The 7,738-nt window shown below is 42.3% G+C and overlaps 1 pseudogene; it reads left to right on the plus strand.

Moving 5' to 3' along the window:
• The first annotated feature begins 4,895 nt into the window (after window positions 1-4,895).
• LOC118616973 lies at window positions 4,896-7,481 on the plus strand (annotated as a pseudogene).
• Window positions 7,482-7,738: the final 257 nt, after the last annotated feature.

Below are 7,738 nucleotides of genomic sequence, written 5' to 3' on the forward strand. Positions count from 1 at the left end.
CAGAAAGATGACAAAACCTACTTTAAAAAAGAAAAGGTAACTAACAAACATCAAAACTGGGAGCCAAACAGCCCATATGGCCCCATGTCCCTAAGCATCTCACACGTGCCCTCTGGGGTCAGTTGCTAAGGAAGCTCCTTGAGGCTGTCCCTTCAGATCTGCTTCCCCTCCTTCTGTGTACCCCTTGCCTGTGTCCCCTCCCTATGAAGACAATCTTTGGGTATTCCTGTGTAAGTAGCACTGGAAAGAGAAGAAGAACACGCCTGATCAGAGATTACAGATCCCCTGCAGATCCTTGAGCTCAGACTGTAAAGCTTCCCTCTTACAGTGTCTCCTCTCGGTTTGGAGAGCTATTGTCTCTGCATAAAAATTCTCTGAATAAGGTCATTTCTTGTCTTCCCTGTACTGCCTTTTAGTTCAGATTATGCCTGAGCTGCAAGCGTCTCCTCAGACTCTCTCTGACTCACAGGCCCTTCTTTCTCTAAGCACTAGCATTTGGATCTCAAGCTATTGCTAAATCCAGCCTTGCCACACACACAAACTGAAGGGAATGAGGGGCTGGCAACTGCCTCTCCAGTGACTCTCATTAAGCTCCATATGGGAGCACTCAAGGTCCTAAACTAGGTGAGGCTACCCCTACACCGAGAGTCTTGAACTGTCCCACAACAGCTTGGGAGTGTGCGTGCAGGAAATGGGCATCTGAAAATACAAAGAGGACAGAGAGTGTTGACTCAGGGTGGCTGAAGGGGTAGTAACTGTTTAAAGGGTAAAGGTAAAAGCTTGCAAAAGGCAGAAACTGTGAAAAATTGTGTGGCTTGCATGACCTTTGCTCAGCCTTCTGTTGTGTAAAAATTATTGAATTATCCGTAAGACAATGGATCACCCAGCAGATGCAGGATGAAATACCAGACCAGTCCAACTGCAAAGTGGACAAGGGGCCAGGCAGAGTACGGCAGCAGGAACTGCCGGAAGCTAAAAGTAGAGTATATAACCTACACCCCATCTGTTATTTGAGGCTAATGCCTTTCAGGATCAGCCCTCCTGCACCCAGGCTCACGCTATAAAGCTGTTCTGCTCTACACTGGCCTTGCGTTGTGGATGTGAGCTCCCTCCAGCTCAGACCTTCTGGTGGCCACAGAAATTAAGGCTGGAAAAAGATTCCAAATTATAAGCAGGCAGGGGGAAAAAAAGACCATTACCTGCAAGATGGCACCAGGAAGGTGTTCTAATGTTGTTTATAAAAATGACATCATTGCCCTGGCTGGTTTGGCTCAGCGGTTAGAGCGTTGGCCTGCGGTCCAGAGACACCTGGGTTTGGTTCCCGCTAAGGGCACGTACCTCGGTTGCAGTTTGTCCCTGGCCCTGATTGGGTCGTGTGGCTGGCAGCCACTCGATGTGTCCCTTTCACATCCATGTTTCTCTTTCTCTCTCTTCCTCTCTCTCCCTCCCGCTCTGTCTGAATAAAAAAAAAAGAAAAAGGAAAAATGTCCTCAGGTGAGGATTAATAAATAAATAAATAAATAAATAAATAAATAAATAAACAAATAAATAAAAATAACAGCATTTATTGATTATCACAGGCACAGTACTTGGAAGATAAATGCTTACTAATCATGTAATGAACTTATGGACAATAACTATTTGGTATTTTATAATACCCAAAGCTCTTCCAAATATATTGCTCATGGGTTTCTCACAACATTGAAGTGGACCTTATTATCATTGTCATGTACTAGAAGAAAAGATGGAGGGTAGATGGGATTCAGTGACCTGGGCAAGATCTCAGAATAAAAGAAAATTAGGCTCCACCTTTTGGCCCGCTGCTGATATCTAAGCTTCAACCCTTGATCTAACACTAAATTCTTACCTTAAAATTTGCAGTGCCCTCCGAAATGAAAGCCTGACCCCTGAATAGAAACCACCATGGCTGAGCCTTCTCCCCAAGGCAGACCTCCCTGATTCACTGCCTACAACTTTCTGGAAGCTACTTGACTTCTTGGGATAGGTGGGTATCCTTGGCCACCCACCCCTCCCCCCACATCCTCTGCATCACTGAGCACTGCCTGCTCTCCTCATCTGGAGGGTGTAACCACAGAACACGTGCAGTGCTGTGGGTTTGGTTTTATTTTTCAAGACCAGACAGTGCTGAGTACCTGCAATGATATGCATTCCCCCAGCCGCCTCAAATGAGAACTGCCCCTCCTGTTACTCAGTCTCCTGATGCTGACTGAGCCATACCCAGTCCTGTCTGGAAACATCGCAGTGATGACATCAAAGCTTCCCTCGTAAAATTCCACTGCATTAAGGTCCACTCCAAGTCACTTCAAAGCAAATAAAAAAGTGAGTCATAAGAGACTTTTTCAATGACAAAGATGTTCACCCCATAGTGTAATCCCTTATGATTCTGAAGAACTCTTTTCATAACATTATTTCTCTCTGAGTAAATTTAGAATTTGCCAGATAATAATGTGGTAGGTGCTGCAGGAAACTACAAATATCAGTGAACAACCTTTAATAAGACATAAAAATTCTCAATATGTGTTGGTACTGGTTTCCCATAAGAACAGATATTTCATAAGAAAAAGGGCAAAGCTGCCAGCTAATCTTCAGATCAGAAGCAGGCACTAGGGGTGTTCGAGCAACTGCACAAAGAGATATCAAAGCTTTGTCTTTTGATGAAGTATTGCCCTTTTCCCCAAGTAATATCTAATTATTAATGCTCTTCCCAAAAATAGCAACACCTGTGCCTGGGGCTCATTGCCAGGGGCCCGCACCCACGTGCGTCGTGGTCACAAAGCAGACACCAGCTGATAATTACCAGGGCCTCTCTACTTCGTGAATAAGGAGAAGGTTACCAGCAGAGATATTGTTTTAGGATGCCATTTCTAGATGTGCTAAATAAAACTAGCTCTCACCCAAAAGCCACCTTTTCTAATGAAGTCTGTTAGCACAACTAAGCAAATGGTATAGGTAAAAGCACGTGGAGAGTCACTAATTCCATTGCTTACATTATTACTGATATGAAGCTAGCTTAAAAATATCTCTAAGCCTCAGTATCTTCATCTGTAAAGTGGGCCCATCAGTATTGCTTAGTTTACTGCTATGAGGATAAAATGAGTGAAAGTATATTATAAAGCCTCATACAAACATTAAGTAATTATTATTCTTATATTGCCACTCTGAGATAGAGTTTTTAAAGAAGCACAGCTAGACTAGGAGTTGCTGACAGAGAGTAATATAATTTATACTCTCTCCAGAAGTCACAAGAGTTGGGGGTAGCCTGGGATGGTTCAGATCACTTCCTATCCAAAAGTATTATCACAAAAGGAATCTTTGGGTAGCAGATGTAGGTCACATGTTTGAAGAAATAGTGGAGCCTCACAAAAAATGTCCATCAGCATTAAATAACTTTAAGTTTGTTGTAATAAATTTAAATATGAATGAAATCCATGCACTTCTATTGTCTCTTATCAAATAAATATATCTATATGGCTAGAGTGAGATAAATTCTAACCATTTTCTTTTCTGTCCCTTTCATTTGAACAAATGAAGAAACACAGTGAGCATCCAGATTAAGTAATATATTTCAAATGAAGGCAGGCATGTAACGCACAAATTTCCATCCAAAGACATTCAAATTGTCTATGAGTTCCTCCCGAGTTATCACACACCTCAAAGTCATCACAGGGGCTCACATTTGCACCTTTTACCCCAAAAGTTATGCACAGTTCTAGATATCATATTAACATAAGACTGCAGTCTTCCAATAAGAAAATAAACAATGGAGATTCTATAACTTACCAGAAACCTGCCCTGTGCCAGACAGAGTGCCAATCCCTGAGAAGAGAGAGATGAGCAATACAGTCGGGATCCCTGACTGCAGGCAACCCCCAGCTGATAGGTTCACAGGCTCACCCCCCATCAGCGCCACCATCACATGTGCAGGAAGGGAGACTGCAGGTGTGACACTGGGGTCCCTCTTGCAGCCCCTGGACTTTGGTGACTCCAAAGTGGCCCCTGCTCCCACCTCTGCTCCAGTTCCTAAATGAAGCATCCCTGTCTCTAGGATGGTCTGCCTCCTGTGTCTGGAAGACAGTATGTCCAGATATCCTTGTTTCTTCCTTTCTCATGTAAAAATATTCATGAGTACAAACGGAAGAAAAAGAGAAACAGCGGAAGGCCTTTCCTGTCTACTGGAATAGACGCTGAGGGAATCAGGATTTGTTCATTTGTCCATTCAATAAAACAAGAGCTACTGAGCACCTAAGACTTCCCCAGGCTTATGCCAGCTTCTGGAGACACGAAGATGGCAAAAGGCCCTTTCTGCTGAAAAGCATATTCTCAGTTCAGGAGCAGGGCGCATGCGTGCCACTACAAGTGTTCCAGTGGGTGTGTGTACTACGGCCAATGGGAGCACGAAGAAGGATATCCCCTAATTTTTGTGGAAGGAATGGATAAGCTTTACTAGACCTTTGAGTGGAAGATGGAAAATTGGAGACCAAACAAGGAGGAGAGAGGAGTTCTAGGATAAGAAGCATGCGCCGAGGGATATAGACACAGGAGTCGGTGACCCGGGAACTCTGAAAGCACAGCAGGGCTGTGGCTGAGAGAGGCCAGAGTGAGGCCGGGAAGGTGGGTGGAGCCATAACCTGAAGTCTCTGAGCAGTAGAATATGTGATTTGGACTTTATTCTCTGAGCAGAGAATTTAAAGCAATGCATTGAAATCTGAGTTTTGGTAATATTTTTCTAAAGATTGTGTTGACAATGGACTGCATAATGGAAAACAGACTTTGGTTAAGAATTTATTACATGAATGGAAATGTTATGAAGGTGAGAAAATAAAGTAATACATTCCTATGCAAGCTCTTTCAAAGGTAAAATCATTCAAGGCAACATGAATGTGGAGAGTGAGCAGTAGGTGGAAATAAATAACTCAAAGGTTTTTCTCCAAGAAAAATGACTAAGTTGAAACACCATTAACTGAGATGGGAAAAAGAAGTAGCAAAGGACAAAGATTAACAGTTTGGTTTAAAATTTATTGAGTTTGAAGTACCCAATGCTACCTATCTGCTATCTAAGAGCAGTTGGAATCACAGGTCTGGACAATACCAACTGAAGATATTAATTGGAACATCATTAGCATAAATACTTCATGGTTGAGAAAATATATGAGAGCAAATAAAAAATTGAATGATGAGTAGGAGAAATCTATTCCATAGTCATAGCATGACCTTGGGGTGTCTGACACACACACACACACACACACACACACATATATATATATATATATATATATATATTTTTTTTTTTTTTTTTCTGCAGGATGTGATGTATTTCCTATCTCTTTTTCTTCTGCTAATCTTTCAACCAAAGGAATTTTTAAATGCACATATATTTTGTTAGTGTCTTTAACACATTAATTCATTCCTTGATTCCTTTGTCAAATAGAGTACTCCTTCCTTCACAGTACTGATATACAGCCACCATCTAGTGGCGAAAACTGGTAACGACAGGATTGCAAGATGTGGGGGAGGGTGGTTCCCTGGTAGTTTTAAGAGTTATGCTCATAACAGTCTGAGGAATGGGGTAGTTCCAGAGAAGTGGAAGTGGGGTACAGACTGACAATCCCCTAAAGAGGGGGTGGTGGGGGAGAGATAAACCACAGAACTTATATGCATGTATGCATGAACAGTGGGCATGGACAACAAACTGGGGAAAGGGCAGGGAGGGAGGGAGAGGGGGGAATCAGTGGGGGGAAAAGGAGAAACATCTGTAACAAAAATTAACTAATAAAAAAAATTTTAAAAATTAAAAAGAAAAAAAGTTATGCTCAGTGAAAGGTAGTCCACAATGACAGGGAATGCAAAGAAGCAGATTTTCTATAATTTGCATGGGCATTAATTACAGGAAATACAAACGATTTACATAGTATGAATGCCCTTCCTTTGATGGCTATAGGAAACTGCGGAATGAGCCACAGTTTCTGTAGGGTTACCTGGTCTTAGCTGACATGGCAACACCTCATTAGACTGATAAGAAACATGATCAGTACCCACAACCAGTCTTTATAATCCAGACACTTTATCATGTCCTACAAAACTTTACAGGATCTAGCCACTGGCCCTCTCTCCAGCCTAATCTTTTGTCGCTTTGACCTTTGACCATTACAATGTAGCCACAAAGACCTCCTTGTTATTACTTAAACATAAGTTCATTCCTGCCTCAGGGCCTGTGTACTTACTAGTTCACCTCTTCCACCAATTCTTCGTACCACTTCTCCTTCTCATCTTAGGTGTCTGCTTAAATATTTCCCTCTCAGAGAGACCTTCCCTGACAAGGCTAATTCAAAACCCTTCTTCCCCCGGTTTATTTTATCCTTGGTACTTAGCACTATCTGAAGTTATATTGTTTATTGTTCTAAAAAATCTCCAAAGCTACAGTGAAAATGCATGAAAGAAGGGATTTGAACTGCATTTTGTGCTAGCACCCAGAAGAGCACTGATAGCTGAGGAGGGAGTGAATTACCTGGGGGTGCCTGGGCAGTGGCTGGGCAAAGACAGAACAGCACACAGAATCATGTGATGACAACTTTGCGGACAAAGGTTTTGATACATAAGCAAGAAGGCCCAGCATGTAATGGATATGTCTTGCTTCAGGTTTGGTAACCAAGTATGGCCAAGGCAGATAGCATGAACTTGAGGTTGAACCAACAGTTAGGAATCAGGGTTCAAATAACAGATTGTAGGTGGGGCAGGGGTTAGAATAGAGGCTCCGGGGCTTTATAGGAAATAAGTCCCTGATCCCCCTGCAAGCAATTTCATCATCTACCCAAAAGACGTATATCATCAAGGACTTGCATGTCCTACCAGGAGATAAAGTCAAGAAGATCTGCATGCAGCGGTTTATTAACATTAATGACAAGATCCAAACCAATATAACCTACCTGGCTGATTTTATGGGGGATATTAGCATTGACAAGACCGAAGAGAATTTCCATCTGATCTATGACACCAAGGGTCACTTTGCTGTTTATCACATAATACCTGAGGAGGCCAAGTACAGGTTGTGCAAAGTGGGAAAAATCCTGGTGGGCATCAAAGGAACCCCTCATCTGGTGACCCACGATGTTCAGCCATCCACTACCCTGAGCCCCTCATCAAGGTGAATGACATCATTCAGATTGATTTGGAGACTGGCAAAATTACTGATTTCATCAAGTTTGACACTGGTAACCTGTGTTTGGTGACCAGAGGTGCTGTCTGGGAAGAACTGGTGTGATCACCAACAGAAACACACTGTTTTTTTTTACGTAGTTGAGTGAAAGATGCCAGTGGCAACAGCTGTGCCACCAGCTCTCCAACATTTTTGTTATTGTTCGAGGCAACAAACCATGGATTTTTCTTCCTCATGGAAAGGTACACACCTCACCATTACTGCAGAGAGAGACCAGAGGCTGGCAACCAAACAGAGCAATAGATGAAGTGAGCTCTAGGTGAAGTGATTGGAAGAGTCCTTGTACTTAACTAATACAGCATGGGAAAAAATATAGATTCCTCAGGGATACACCACCATTATGCCTGATTCTATAGGTCTTTGAAACTCTGCCACTACATTTTTAAATTAGTACAAAAGGTGAGTTGAATGTGTGCATTCTGAAGATATATTTTTGATGTATACTCATTCTTGTGTTTTACTATTCATAAAACATTTTTACGTATCTCCTCCTTGATTCTCAAC

Source organism: Molossus molossus, unplaced genomic scaffold, assembly GCF_014108415.1.
Source record: "Molossus molossus isolate mMolMol1 unplaced genomic scaffold, mMolMol1.p scaffold_m16_p_5, whole genome shotgun sequence".
NCBI lineage: Eukaryota > Metazoa > Chordata > Mammalia > Chiroptera > Molossidae > Molossus > Molossus molossus.